We start from the raw sequence: 15467 nt of genomic DNA, 5'->3' as shown, positions 1-15467 counted from the left end.
TCACTCCCACAGCCTTTCCTTAAGAGTAATTCAGGGAGACACATGTGTATGTTCCTCTGCTCCTCCAAGGAAGGCAAAACACAGATAGTGTGTGTGTGAGTGTGTGTGTGTTGTTGGCCCTGTAGCCAGAGGCACTGCCAGAGGCTTTGTTAGGATCATCTTTTTCTCTGCCTCCATATTGGACATGTGCTATTACTGTGCCACTGAAAACCAATGGGACTCCTATCACTTCAGCCACAGTGTCTACTGCTATTGTTATGGGAACCATTGAGGGTGGCAGTCATACAACAGATGTAAGTAAGATGCAACACACTGAAGCAGAAAAGAGAGAGGATGAATATTTAATAATGTCTTATAGGACAAACAAATTATTTACAGCTTTACAAAAATGGTGTCATGTCATACAGCATTGAAATCTAATACAAATACGTAAATAAAATACATATTTTAGGAACATTCAAGAAACATTCAAAACTGCTCTACATGTAGGATTTGACAGTCCAACAAATTATTATTACTATTTTTTCTTTTTAATTGCTCAACGGATCCTATTAACTTTTATTTTCCTTTACTATAATTTATGTATTTGTATGTATGTTTATTTTACATGTTATTGTTCTTTTAGTATTGTAAGGTTGTATGTGCTGCTAAGTGTAACTCTTGACTGTAAAGAAAAAAGAAACATTTTATAGCTCCATCAAGGAAGTGATAATAACATCTCACCGAAGACCAAAGGGTTAGATTACTCGAGTGGGAGTTACTCGTTTGAATTTGGATTTATTTGATTGAATACATTGGAGATTTGCGACAGCATGTTGTGGTGGACGTATGACAGAATGTTGGAGCCTATCTTTTCCATGTCTGTGTCCCTTGTGTGCATTCCCTGCCATCTGTGTCGCTCTGCCACAAGACCGGCAGATGTGTTGTCATTAGTCCTCGGATTACCACCCACTGAGAAACACAATTTAGCCACGGAAGCCCACCGGCAGAGCAGAGCAGAGCAGACATTGGATGTGTTATCTTTGGCAAGATTGCCTAAGATTGGTGTGCAACGCTAGGGATTTCATAGGGTTTTAGTCTATTTCTACCAATGCTACACAACAGTAGTTTTTTTTTTATGTTACATCATTCACTCGAGTTGCCTGTTTGTTGCATATTTAAAAAATAAAAACAAATATCAAAAAGCCTAGAACCGCAAGGGTGTTAAACCCCCGCCAAGGAATGATGTAACACAGTACGAAGTTTAAGTCAAACGGATGACATTGTGTAGCTGGTAGGAGCATAGTTAGGCTCAAGAGAAAAGAAGAAGAGAGGAGAAACTACAACGAGGGACACAGTCCCTCCGCTCCGAGCGCTCACTGCATTCAAACAGCCCTAATGCACCGTGGGATTGCAGTGCCGTCATTTCAAATGAATCTGTTTGGAGCATTTGTTTGCCATGCAATGGAATACTGAATAATATTAGGCTGAATTAATAAGGCTTATGTTATACCTGCAGGAGAAAGACTACCTTAACAAAATGTCTGTGACGAACACTGCATGTAAAACACATAAAAGGCACTTTTCAGTATCACCTATTACTGTACAAGCCTGAAAGGAATTCATCACAACAAACCATAAACATACTGTATGCCTAGCATTGTCTTTTAAGTCACGTTTCTTAGAACCCCGTAAAAAGTGCACTTCTAAAAAAGAGAAATTGCTCCCACTTACATTTTAATCAGTTAATCAATAATTGTTGAATTGTTTTAACTAAGCTTTATCATTAATAGTTAAGTGCAATCTTGACTCCGTGAAATACTAATTCTGTATTGTCAAATCAAGCACAAAGAATAAATGAATACAAGAATGCAATGTCTTTTGTTGTTTCATTTAAGACTATGTGCAATCTTCATCACTATTTAGATATTTGTATCTCACTGTTCGTCTCTGTGCATTCCTCTCACTGGTAGGAGTTGTTTTTGAAGCCCATAGCTGTGGAAATAGGAAGCTGTAAAGCTTGCTACATCAGTGCTGCTCCAGCCTGCAGGAGTGACAAAGCCCTCATATCCAGGTAGCTACGATGGTGGTTGAGCCACACTGCACAGGGAGGCTAAAAATAGCTCAGACTGGGCAGCGAGGAGGAGAGAATGAACCCAGACTGCGTTGACTGGCTGAGCAGCTTTTATGGTCAGGAATGATGACGCCGCAGTCACTTCCACGGCCTGTATTCATGGCTGAGGTGTTCGCAAGCTTCACAGCTATTTCCCACATTTCTCTCCAATTAGCACAGCTGGCAGGCAACACACAACAACAACAACAGCCAGGAAGTTACACGCATGCACAATGACATATTCTGATGGCTCTGCAGTGCACACACTACAAAAAGTCAAATTGAGAAGCCATTTCCTATGCTACTGTTGTAGGCTGATGCTCCAACAGCTTATGGAGAACTAATAGGAATAGCTGTTGTTGGGGAGATTGTCACCTACCATTCCAATGATCTGCCTGCTTCTGCTCTGCCATTCATGACATTTGGGTCTGAAGCTGTAACCACTAAGCTTATTTGTCTTTCGAGTCTTAGTTTCTATCTTGTTTTTTTAGCCGTCTGAGAAGCGACATTAAGTTTGGGACAGGACGTGGCAAGCATTTCAGTTGGGAAGCACACCGCGTTCCTGTCGTGAGCAATAATGTTCCTAAGTTCTGGCTTGTATGGCTGAGCACGCAATTTCAACAACTGCTGATTCTTTTGTACTATTAGCCAGCACGTCACATTGTTTTTAGCTCTGCACATCTCTCAAACACATTCAAATTATTGTGTGTTTATTCTGCCTTCCCCTCTTACCTACTCTGCCTGTAATTTTTTTGGAGTCAGGAGCCACAAAGGTGGGTCCATTGTTACATTGGTAAGAAGAATAACCCAATGTGGTGCAGAATACCACTGTGTAATCAAAAAGACATCCTCGTTCTGAAACACTTGCATTAACACAAACACAGACGGTGAAAAAGCCAGAAAAAAGCAGCCTATAACATGGACCTATAATACAAGCATAAAACATTACCCCCTCTCTCTCTCTCTCAGTGGAGGCCATGAAGCGGGCCCGTGAGGCGACAGACTACAGAACAGAGATAGAGGTGGGGTGTAAGGCAATAAAGGGGGGGAAGTGTCTGTTTTGTGTGCCCCTGGTGCACAGATCAGGGAGTCATAACAAGGCAGGACTGGTCAGATGAGCTCCAGGCTGTCATTTCTCTTCTTCGCCTTCCCTCTCTGCCTCTAGATCGGTTTCCTCCCTAATGCCGTTGTCCACTCCAACTTTGTCCACACGTAAACCTGGCTGCTGCTGCTGCTGCTGCTGCAAGAACCCAGAGAGGCAATAACACACAAGCATGCCATGCACTCATGCACGAACACACAATGAGCTCACCGTGGGAGAGCCCCCAGCTGAGGTGATCGAACACAGGCAGGGCTTCATGCTTCTGTCATTTATAAATGTGTCACCCAGAGAAACAGAGATGCTCCCTCTAACCTTATTAGTATGGCACTTCCGTGACCCTCTTGCCTGATTTTGACACACAGAGTGGGTGCGGTAGTCAAACTGCACAAGGAACAAAATGGGGAAAAAAATAAATGGAGAGGTTGAAGGCTGAGGTGGAAGGAGGGGGAGAAAGGCCAGAGAGAGAGAGAGAGAGAGAGACATGTAAGAACAGAGAGAATGATGGCGCTTCCAGACCTGCCTTGTTTGGTTCGATTGAAACAGATTTGGGTTTGTTTCCAACGGCCGGTGAGAACACAGCAAACAAGCAGACAGAGACATTGTTGAAGAGTTGGTCTCGATTCGCTTCCAAAAGGAAATCTGGTGTGGTTCGTGTGGGGTGAGAATGTGAGCTGAGCTGAGTTCGACCCAACTGCAGAAGCACTGCGTAATGAGCTCTCGTAGCATACTTGGCTACAATATGCGTTATGGGAAAACAATCTACTTCCTGTAGTTTATTTCTGTAGTTTTCCTGCATGGAAATTCTGACCAAATGTAAAGCAGTTCAGGAACTATGTTGTTGCTCTCGCCCCAGACACATCATCTGACCAATGAATAACAGGAACGTTCTAACAATGCTTATGTCGCTGAAGTCTGGTTCACTTCACTGATTCGGACCAGAGGAAATGATGTTGAAAAACTAACGAACGATTCATTCTCCCATCTGGTGCAAACCAAGGCAGCGAAACCAAGGAAGCCAACTAGAAGCCAACTATCAGATGTGAAAGCGGCCTGAGAGTGACGTCATGGAGAGACGGGAGAAAGGAGGAGGGTGATGGGGGGAATAATAGATATGACAGGAAGAGGGAGAAGGGGAGACAAGAGGTGTGGCTCATCAATTCAGAGGGTGAGTTCAGCGTGGCGGGGCTGCTGCAGCATGTAGGTGATCCATCACTGTGCCCAGGCCTCCTGCTCCAGTGCTCGCTCTCTCTCATCTCTCCATCTCTCTGCTTCCACACCGCCACCACAAAACACCGCTGAATACCTCTGATAGATGTCTGCTTGTCAATTCATTGTCAACCACTAAGTGCACTTCTTCAAATGAAGCCCTCTTTAATCTCCCTTTTTTTAGCATATCCCATCAACTTTCTGTGTTAGGTGCAAAAGAAAATGCATTTTGATGCATTGTTTTTAGGGAGGGGAACAAGGGTGCCACCACACATAGGTGCATTGCATCACCTGTTCACCGATGCGGCAAAGGGCCGCTTCACTCTCGCTGCATTTCACTGTTGTTCTTGGTCGAGAAGTTTTTGAAATTCAGCTGCGTACAGAAGAAGGCCGCCTTTCCTGAGGGAGGGAGCAGAGCAGGTGAGTCACAGTGGATGGACTAGACCAGGCGAGGCTTTTCTGATAAGGTCAGTCCGCGCATTGCTGCCACAGGCAACACAATTAACTCCCTTTATTTACAGGGCATTTACCGTCTGCCCAGCCTGCTGCCTGCCTGCTAGCCACCAGGGATAAAAGGCTGGGCTACAGAAGTGTTTTTTATTCTCAAAACTGCATTTGAATTAATGAATGTACAGTACTAAATAATGGATTGGTCGAAATTAGGAGCTGCGGCCAGCAACGGCCATTTAAAAGCCATGTAGTAAAAACCGACACAATTCTTCTTTTTCGTTAGCTCCATCAAACCAACTGCACACAACAAATATACAGTTCCGATAACAGCATCCAACCATTTCTTAAAACCGTTTTGTCTGAAACGCCTAATCATTTAACAGGATATTTCTGCTTACTAATTCCTCTAGCCGGGCAAAACGGAGACTGGTGGGAGGCTGATTCCTTTCAGAAGAATAAATCTGCAATATTTGTGCATCACCCCATAAATTTCTCATGACCAAACAGCAAGAAGTGCAATCAGTGAGCGAGTTTCATTATGTGCAAGAATTAGCCCTGCTGCGAGAGAAGAGGTTGGATGAGAACAAATGAGTAAAGAGCTCTCACTGGACGGGGAAGGCACAGACTGATGAAAGCTGACAGAGTCTTTTGTTTGGAGCTCACAGGACCATAGACCATGTGCTTTACAATTGTAACCGTGTCGGAGGCTTTTGCAACAACTGCACAAGGGCAGGGGCGTTTGTAATGAAAAATGACGACACCGCTAGGCAAAGACAAAACCGCACAACTCCCGTCACTACAAAGACACAGGGATGAAACAGGTGACAGCCACCTACTATCGAACTGTGCACGAGAGGGATCACTTAAAAGAGGAACTTCTAAAAGAGGCTTCAAGCATTGAAGAGCCCCCCACTGCTTTCTGTCTTCTCCAGTTTAACCCCATCATTTAAAAAGAACAGCATCGACACAGGGAGATGTTAACGGGATGTGAAAGAAAGACTTTGAGGTAGGAGTGTGAAGGGAGGTGTGTGAGTGAAAGACGAGAGAGCGAGCAAGACAGAACGAGGGAGAGGGAGGGAGTGAGAATGCCCGGAGTATTTTCCATCTTTCTCTGTGTGGCCCACTTATCAGCCAGGCAGCAGGGTCGCCTTTTGCTTACAGAGCCCTATTGGCTGATTCCTATCACCAAACCACAGTTGAGACGATGGCCCGGAGTGAATCGGCCTGCATGGCAAAGACAGAATATAGAAGCTCATACTGCTTGTTAGGTGAATGAGGGACCACATGCACTGAGCCTGTGAGGCAAAACTTAAACACTGTTTGACTTTCAGTACACCACAGTTTGTTGTAAGCCCATATCATTTGTTATAGTGTTGTTATAATTAGTGAATTAACTTAAAATCCTTTAACTAATTAATCATTTCATCACTATTTAGCAATTTAATGGATTACCTTGTTAGCAAGAATTACCACTGTTTTTTTTCAGTTGAAACTGAATGAAGTAATATGGCTGCAAGAAAGATATGTGTCCAGCAACGTGTCTGACATCTGTTCAAGTTGTGCTGATGTGTGTTCATTTTTGTATCTGTCTGTGTGTCAGCAAAGAGATTTGAGCACACTTTTTCTATTCCTGGCCGTTAAGAGAGGGGGGCATGCACCGATCCAATGCTTTGCCTTTACAGCTCCAATCAGTGACAACACCAGAAGGTGTATTAAAACATTGCGCTGGGCAATAAAATGAATGAGACCCAGAAGGAAAACCACATCCCTGACCTGCTGCAGTAGCCACTTCTTCTGCTGAGAAGGAAGAATTTAACTGCCCTCCCAATTTTATTCATCAAACAAGTCACTACTTGTCAATAAACATCCTCATAACAGCATTTAATTTACTGTGGAGGGAATAAGTCGTTAACAGCACTCTTTGTTTTAAAGTGGTTAAGAAGTGTCTACCACTGCTCAGAAAAGCTGCATGACTCATCCAAAAATTGGAACCGACAATATTATTTGCAGGTAATAATATGGGGAAAGTAACCAACTATCTAAGCAGATTTGGAGGCAGTCACCAATAGACAGCTAAGTGCTCAGATGGCCAAGCAGGTTGGAAGCATGCAAAGAGATGAGTTGATGATAGAGAGAGAGAGAGAGAGAGCGAGAGAGAAAGAGAGAGAGAGATCAGTGAATGAAGCTGTGACCATTCACTTTAGTGAGGAAGCATCAATCGGAGCTGTGGAAGATTTGATTCGGCAGCAATAGGCCCACAGGGAGGAGGACGCACCCAGAGCAGCAGGAGGCCATCGATTTCACCACAGAGCCACAGACAGAGAGACGCAGAGATGAGAGAGGTTGGTCTGCAGCCTCACCACACACACTCCCACCACACACACACACACACACACACACACACACACACACACACACACACACACACACACACATTCACAAGTGTCCCAGGTATCCCGGCACTGACAGATCCCTGAGGAGTGGTGGGAGGCAGGGGAAGATAAGCACACTGCACATGGAGAGAGAAGAGATACAGGTCCTACCTCTGATATGGGAATATTGTTTCACATTATCTAGGTGATTAGTATGTATTGCAGAATGAACCCCAGGCCCTCAGTCTTATCACACGCACAGTGTGACTTTCTATTTCTGGAAATCAGTCTTGCTGCCTGTAAGGTAAGGTCTGTTAAAAAAATTATGCTGGAGGTTTGCTTACAGAGACACCATGTGGAGACCAAAGCCCAGCATCATGGTCTGAAAATGTGACCTTTACATAAATTAAACGGGGGGGAAAGCCAACTGAAGGCTAGTATACCCAAAACACACACTCTACCTAACTCAGCTGCACGGATCCAGTCACACAAACACAGATTTTTATCCACTCCCTTTTTATTTATTTTACTTTTTTGCATGCAACATGACATGCTTGTTAAATACAATGGTGTTTACTCCACATACATGAGGGAGGGGGATCCCAGCAGAAGTTGCTACAGGAAACAGTGAGTGATAAGGAACAAAGTTGTTATTGAGGAGGATAATGCTCTGACTGATACTGCACCCATCGGATTAACCCTCGAGAAAAAATTAATAAAAATGTGGCTCCCTAGATGCCTCGAAAACAGGAAACTTCTAAAACGCCTCAAGTCTCCCACAGATTTTGCTACAGCAGCTCTCTCAGACAGGAAGGTTACACTTTTGGCTGAGCTACAGGGAGCCACTCAAAGACATGTGCACAGTGAGTCACACCAACAAACAACTGAAGAAGGAGCTAGAGCAAAGACATTCCCAGAACACTTTGCGGCCAGCCACCCCTGGCTTTTATTCAGAGAGCAGGATTTGTACAAAGTAGGGCTGCAACAACAAATCGATAAAATCGATTAAAATCGATTACTAAAAGCGTTGGCAACGAATTTGGTCATCGATTCGTTGAGTCGCGCGATTAATAAGTCACTTGCAGGCGCGGCACTGTTTACATCCAGCCGCCGACAGGTTCATGCACGCCCCCACAGCGAGCCTTCCGCACGTGAAGGCTCGCTTCACGTGCGGGAAAGCTATAGTGTGAGCGGCCACAGCTTGTATTTTGGTCATATCTAACACTGGACTGCAGGCCTATATAAAAGTGTTGTACCTTTGCTTTCTTTGGGTTAAAAAAAACTCCTTCAACTCAGTATCCGTCTAGTCCAAAAAAACTCTGTCAGCTGCTGCTGCTGCAGACGGTGTGCAGACGTGCTTGGAGAGTTGGCATCGGCGCATCAACAGTCATTCAAAGCAGCGGCAGTAATCACACAACCGAACGGTGTAGAAAGTCCCGTCAGTTAAAAATAGTGATCCAGATTTTAAATCCATGTTAAAATCGGAAGGATATAGAGCTAGTTAGCTTAAAAAAAGTAGCAAACATGTCAATTGTGATGTGTTCAGGCCGGCTCAGTAATATGTGTTCAAATGCAACACAAAAAAAAAGAAATTTGAGATTTTGGCGAAACTTGTTTTCCCAGCAATATAAAATAGATAGTAAAGATGGAATTATGACCTGTTTAATGTCCTATCTTGAGCTATGATCATATCAGCAATTAAAGCAATAATACAAGTTCTATTTCAACAAAATAATAGAAAATTATCAATAATATCAAATGTGATATCAATAAAGACTTGGATCGTTAAGGAGTCTTGAAAATGGTATCAATATCAATACAAATTAACGATCTCCTGTCATCTGAGAGAAATTAAGATGATTTAATTTTTTTAACCGTTTTTATTTACCGGTTCAAAATATTATCGGTTGACTGGTTTACCATGGACATCCCTTATACTGTATAAATGTATATCATACATTGTATGTTTTTTTTGTGTTATCCCAGTTAAGTTTATTAGGCGGCAGTGGCGAAGTGGGTAGGAAGATTGCCTCTGGAGTGCAGGGTCGGAGGTTTGATTCCCTGCCTACCCGCCACATGTCGAAGTGTCCCTGGGCAAGACACTGAACCCCAAATTGCTCCCGATGGTTCAGAGAGCGCCTTGCATGGCAGCTACTGCCATCGGTGTATGAGTGTGTGTATGAATGGGTGAATGTGGTAAGATATGTAAAGCGCTTTGGGGCTGAGAAAATCGGCTAGAAAAGCGCTATATAAGTCAAGTCGACCGTGGCTCAGGTGGTTAAGCTGGTTGGCCAATGATCCTAGGGTTGGCGGTTCGATCCCAGCCCGGCCACTTGTGTCATGGTCGTTGTGTCCCTTCACCCTCCTTGCCTCGTGTGAATGTGTATGACTGCTGTATGTTTGAGGTGGTGGTCGGAGGGGCCGATGGCACTGAATGGCAGCCTCGCTTCTGTCAGTCTGCCCCAGGGCAGCTGTGGCTACTATGGTAGTTTACCACCACCGGTATGACTGTGTGTGAATGAATGGAACCTGGAACCCTGTAAGCGCTTTGAGTCACATAGAAATAAAGCGCTATATAAATCCAATCCATTATTATTATTATTATTATTAAGTCCATTTACCATTTATTATTAATTTTTTATCATTTAATATTACTTTTAATAGTTCCGGGACGTTGGAGCAATAACCTGGTGTTTTGACACTTCAGTCTGCACTGTGAATTTGAAGTAATGTTCAGTTTTTGAATAAAGATGCGGCATTTACAAATGTTTATTTTTTTTTATCCGATTCATCGATGAATCTAAAAAATAATCGACCGATTAATCGATTATTGAAATAATCGTTAGTTGCAGCCCTAGTACAAAGACTCTGTTTCCACCTGGGATTAACATCTGATTTTTTTAATCTGGTTACAAGTGGACAGCTCTCAGTCCATGTGTTCACACTTGTATTTTCAAATGTGACTTCTTTGTCTACTTGTGATCCGATTCCATGTACCCGCGCTGTATTTAAATCAACACGTAGGCTACATAATTTCCTTTTGCATTGGTGTTTTTAACCGGTGGGGTTCAAACAAGTAAACGTAGGGCTGTACAGTGCCACAGTTTTAATCGCATTTGCTATTAAAATGCATTACATGCGAAGATAATTACCAGTCTAGGTTGACGAGATATAGGCCACTGTCTCATTTAGACAAGGAGGAGTAGGGCCCGACCGATAGTGATTTTGGAGTGCCGATGCCGATTATTTTCAGAGAAAAATTACGATTACGATTACATTTGCTAAATAGCTGTTTATATTCCCCACAGCAGTCTGAAAATGCCTCGTTTTTACCAAGACAAAGCATTGGAAGGTAATAGAATCGAAGTCTAACTTTGAAGCTCATTTTTTCACTGATTAGTGATATGTTTAGCCGTTAGCTTCTGAGCTAGCTTCGCAATAGCCTCCATCTTTTGATGCATTTTTATTGTGAACATGCCGTTTCCATTAGCTTGTGGCTGTCAGTGCATCTGTATGAACATAGTCTTTCATGTAGACAAGGATCGGTCATGTCAAACTGTTCAAAGTGCGGGTGAGCTCCTGCGTTACTAGCACTAGACATGGTTCTTCTCAGGCTAAACCTAACCGTGGTAACATGCAGTGCCGGCACGGCAAGCTATGGACCTATGGGCAGACGCCAATGGCTTCGCTTCCAGACAGGGGCGGGGGGAGCTCATAGATTGTATATTTACGAGGGGAGCTGCAGCTCGGTTACAAAAATAGGCCATCGTGAGATTAGCTGAAAATCAGGGTATAGAGGCATACTACAATAAATTATCTGAACGGTTTTTTCAGCAAACAACTAAAGAAAAATGTATTAGGGACCTCTAAGACCATATAATATTGACAGAAAAGTGTACATAATATGAGAGCTTTAAAGACAAATGGAAACGGGGTCAAAGACAGATCTACAGATCTACTTCATTGTTATCATTACCTGCTTGAACATGCCATCCATTTATCCAACACACACACACACACACACACACACACACACACACACACACACGCACACAGACTCACACACTTATTCCTAGGCCTTGGTATTGGCAAGGATTTAACGCTATAATACGCATCACGATACATGGGTAAAAATATGATACACACCACACTACATTATCACAATATATTGTGATACAATGCCTATTATGATATTTTGCGATATTCCACATGGTTCACTGAAAATGTAAAAACATTGTCAAACACCAATGACACAGCTAATGCAAGAGATCTCAAAAACAGATCATATCAAAGCATGCATTACTGTTTGTTTAGGTAAGTGTTGACCTCCCAAGTTTTGTCCGAGCAGCAAAATCCCTTTCATCTTCAATCATAAAACATACACTCTCTATTCAAGAAGTGCTACGTCATCCTCTCCCTCCTGAATCATATTCACTCTACAATATCTTTCACGTCTACTCACTCTAATTCCCTCTCATAAAAAAGGCTGCCTTCTTCGTCTCTCTCCTTGGCTTGGATTTTTATGTCTTTTTGTGGCTCGCCTCAGAGGACCGTTGTCAAGGTAATGTGAGGGTGACCCCTTAGACTCCTCATTTAATCACTCGGTAGGAGCATCAAATAAATGTACAAAGTGATCATTTTAAAGAAAAAAAGACAAGACAGCACAGCCGACCTTCAGAAAAAAGTGGTCTTTCTCTGTCTCATCTAAAAAGGTCTTAGTCACAATCCCGTTCATTGGCACTGGCATCAGCATCCATGTCACAACTTTATTCAGACAGACAGACAGACAAAGTCAGTTAGATTTACCAACGCTAAAGAGATGGGTGCAGGAGTGACAGCTGGAAAGTTGAGCATCTGTCACTATGCGTAACCATTTGGCTGAAATCAATGGGAGATGAGGAGGGCTTTCAAAAGGACAGGCAAAGCTAACTCTGAGGCCAGACATGCTCTCGTGTGAGCCGCAGATAAGGGCCAAGAGGTTATATTGCTTTTTCCTCCATCTCTTCCTTTATTCTCCTCTGTCTTAAGGGAGTGGCAGGGACAGGCAAGATTAATAAAGATGGGGAATAAAAAGAGAGAGAGAGAGAATATGAATGAGTCATGATGAACCGGTTGCCTGTCTCCCTTTGACACAGCACGGCGTGTTGGTCAAACACTCGGTAGAGTTCGGCGAGGTTTAATAGGCAGAGGTGGCTGGAGGAGAAAGGATCCAGGCTGTGATGTGGATCATTTTTGACAGTATCATGCTTCTGCCTTCTGGCCCTTCCCGTTACCTGAACTCTCCAGCGTGCTGCAGCAAAGCAGTTGCCTCCAGCGGACAATAGACTATGAGCACTCTGACTAAGCTGGATGCTAGGCATGAGCTAAGTAGCAAATTCTGGAATTCTGAAGGGAACGTGTCGTGCACACACTATTTCAAATCTCGGAGGCTTTTGCAGGTTTACTTTCTTGGCACTGGTTGAAGAACACCACAGCCCCGGAGCACCGTTTATGAAGTTGGCTGCTGAGCGTTTTTCAAACCCAATTCAGAGTGCAAGACGAGACTGCTGTACTTCTCCTCTGACCTCCCATCTTCATTTTCCTCTTCTCTTTAGAGAGAAAATTCCCCTAATAAGTATTCTGACAGAAACATTGTTTGTATTGCAACCTGCTTGTTTTCATTTATTCCAAGGTACATTAGCTAAATATGTGTTTAGCAGCTATTAGGGATGGGCATTTTAAGAAATTTCATTGATCGATCATCGGGAAAATTAACGAGCAATTATCGAGCAATCGTTATCTTTTTTTACATATTAAAAAATGCCAACAGAACATCCAAAATACAGCGTTTTTACCAGAGACTGTATAAAAGAGGTTTTTACTCAATTACATCTTTATTCCAAGAACTTCTAGGCAAACAACAATCTATTAAGACAAGGCAACTTTTTAAAATAAAATAATAATAAAATGCGGCGCTGGTTAAAGCCCGAGGCTATGAGCCAACAAGGAGCCAATGCTACGATACCTTTTAAAGTTTAAACACATATGCGCCTCCTAAGATGCTGCCAAAGACTGCATAAGGGCACGGCACGTTTCTCTGAGTGGTAAAAGACCTAACGTTACTTCATCTAATAAACACAATGTGCAAATGAGTTCCCTGATGAAGAAGAAGTAGGAAAGCATAGACGCAAAAGTTAGCCGCTAATGCTAGCGGCGCTAATGTCACACGTTAAACAGGGTCAGATGTAGGCTTCAATGTACAAGTGGTACATAATTCGGTTTGTGTAGGTGTTGTACTTATACAAGGTTTCACAATGCTTAATGAACTTAGTTATTTTCGGTTCTAAAGCTGTCCGGTCCGATGCCAAATTTTGCCTTAACTTCTTCCTGTTAGTTTTGACAACTACGGCAGCTCGCAGGCTGCTGCCTGAGCCTGTTCTGTTGTCTCCTACTACTAGTTAAGTATCTCCCCCTGCTGGTAGGATGTTTAATTGCTGCCCATACAGTCTATGGTGCTGCCACATAGTGAAACTCATTGCTGTGCTGCCGGACTCACACTGCGCAACACAACGGCTATATGATCGATAACAATTTCACGTGCTCGACAATATTCTTAACGAGCAATGATCGACTAATCGATCAATTATGCCCATCCCTAGCAGCTATAATGTAATAATGTCCGATAACATAGTAACTGCCAATAGCAAAATCATTTTTGAAGGCAATAATGTACCAATATTGTAATAGAAATCTGGAACCAATAACATAATAACTGTATGCCCATAAGGTAGGGTAGCAGTAGTGTGTTGAGGTCTTAAGCCCCTATCTCACTGGGCTGCGACTGTTTGCGACAAGTAGGAGACTGCATTCGCGAGGGAGTCTCTAAACTGTCTCCAAGCGTTCGCGGGGGTCTCAATTTCCTCTCATGAGTCGCAGAGCCTCGCAGTCCTGTCGCTTGAATTTTGAACATGTTCAAAAAAAGTGTGCGACAAATCTAGTCTCAAAATAGTCTCAGAGTCGTCGCATGTGTCTCAAACGCGTCGCAAACCCTTCTCATTTTAGATTCCGCGAGTCAGAAAGTGCGAGAAATGTGAGACAACTTTGCGAGGAAATTAAACTAAACTAAATTGCGACTGATTTGAGACAAAAATGAGACTGACATTCCGTTTGTGCGACGCTCGCCAGACATTCGCGAGACATAAATGCGAGCTCCCAGCAAGTTTTGGCCAGGACATATGGGCAGAGATTTGTGTCAGTAGAACTTGAATTTGAATTGATCGACTTGAATATGAATTGATCAACCTGCATTTGAATTATTGATACTTGAATTCGAATTTATACACTTGAATATGAATTATCCATTTGAATTTCAATTAATTATACTTGAATCTGAATTTTCTCTACTTGAATCTGAATCAGTTAATACAAGTTCAAAATTCAAGTTTTCAAATTCAAGTAGAAAACATTCAAATTCAAGTAGAAAAAAATCAGATTCGAGTAGGGATGTGCACATCCGGGTTCTTTGAGGAAGAGCAATCGAGTGCAGATCTCTAATCCTAGGCTACAGCGTCCGGGCGGTGACCGTTATTTAACGTTCAGGAAATATAAAGTCATAAATTAGTTTGTTTAATCATCGTCTGTGTTTTTGACCTCTTGTTTTATAATCGAAGTATCTTTTAGAACACTAATCACGTTTCAGTAATTAAAGTTAAGTTATTAATTAAGTTAGCCTATAATATCGCCAATAGGCTATATCAATGAAAACAGACGGTCAAACAGCGGCGTCCAAATGAGCTAAAATCCTAAATACAATAAACAGTAACATGGCAAACGTATTTTTAGGTAAGCTAATTGATTATTTATTCATTTCTTCACACGTTTACATGTTTAGAGGCGAAGGATTCCTCCGACGCTCTCTGTCCGGCTTATCAGACAGCACTCAGCTGTTTTTTTTGGAGCATTATGCTTAATTTCCTGCATTCTGGTGAATTTTTATTCACCAAACACCTTTCTTCAGTGCAAATGAACAGTAGACCTAGTGCGAATTAGGGGTGTGAACGTTTACAAAAATGCCTAACCGTGTACACGACAAAAAGTTTTTGAAAACTTGAATTTTGAACTTGTATTAACTGATTCAGATTCAAGTAGAGAAAATTCAGATTCAAGTATAATTCATTCAAATTCAAATGGATAATTCATATTCAAGTGTATAAATTCGAATTCAAGTATCAATAATTCAAATGCAGGTTGATCAATTCATATTCAA

The 15467-nt window shown here is 42.4% G+C and overlaps 1 protein-coding gene across 1 annotated transcript in view; it reads right to left on the bottom strand.

Moving 5' to 3' along the window:
• Positions 1 to 15467, bottom strand: part of pacrg (PARK2 co-regulated) — a gene marked incomplete at both ends in the record, with an annotated part of 165259 nt that overhangs the window by 140048 nt on the left and 9744 nt on the right. The window lies entirely within an intron of this gene.

This window comes from Ammodytes marinus (genome assembly GCF_949987685.1).
Source record: "Ammodytes marinus genome assembly, chromosome: 15".
Taxonomy (NCBI): Eukaryota; Metazoa; Chordata; class Actinopteri; order Uranoscopiformes; family Ammodytidae; genus Ammodytes; species Ammodytes marinus.
The sequence above is the reverse complement of the archived record's forward strand: the minus strand, read 5'-3'. Positions and strand labels throughout refer to the sequence as shown.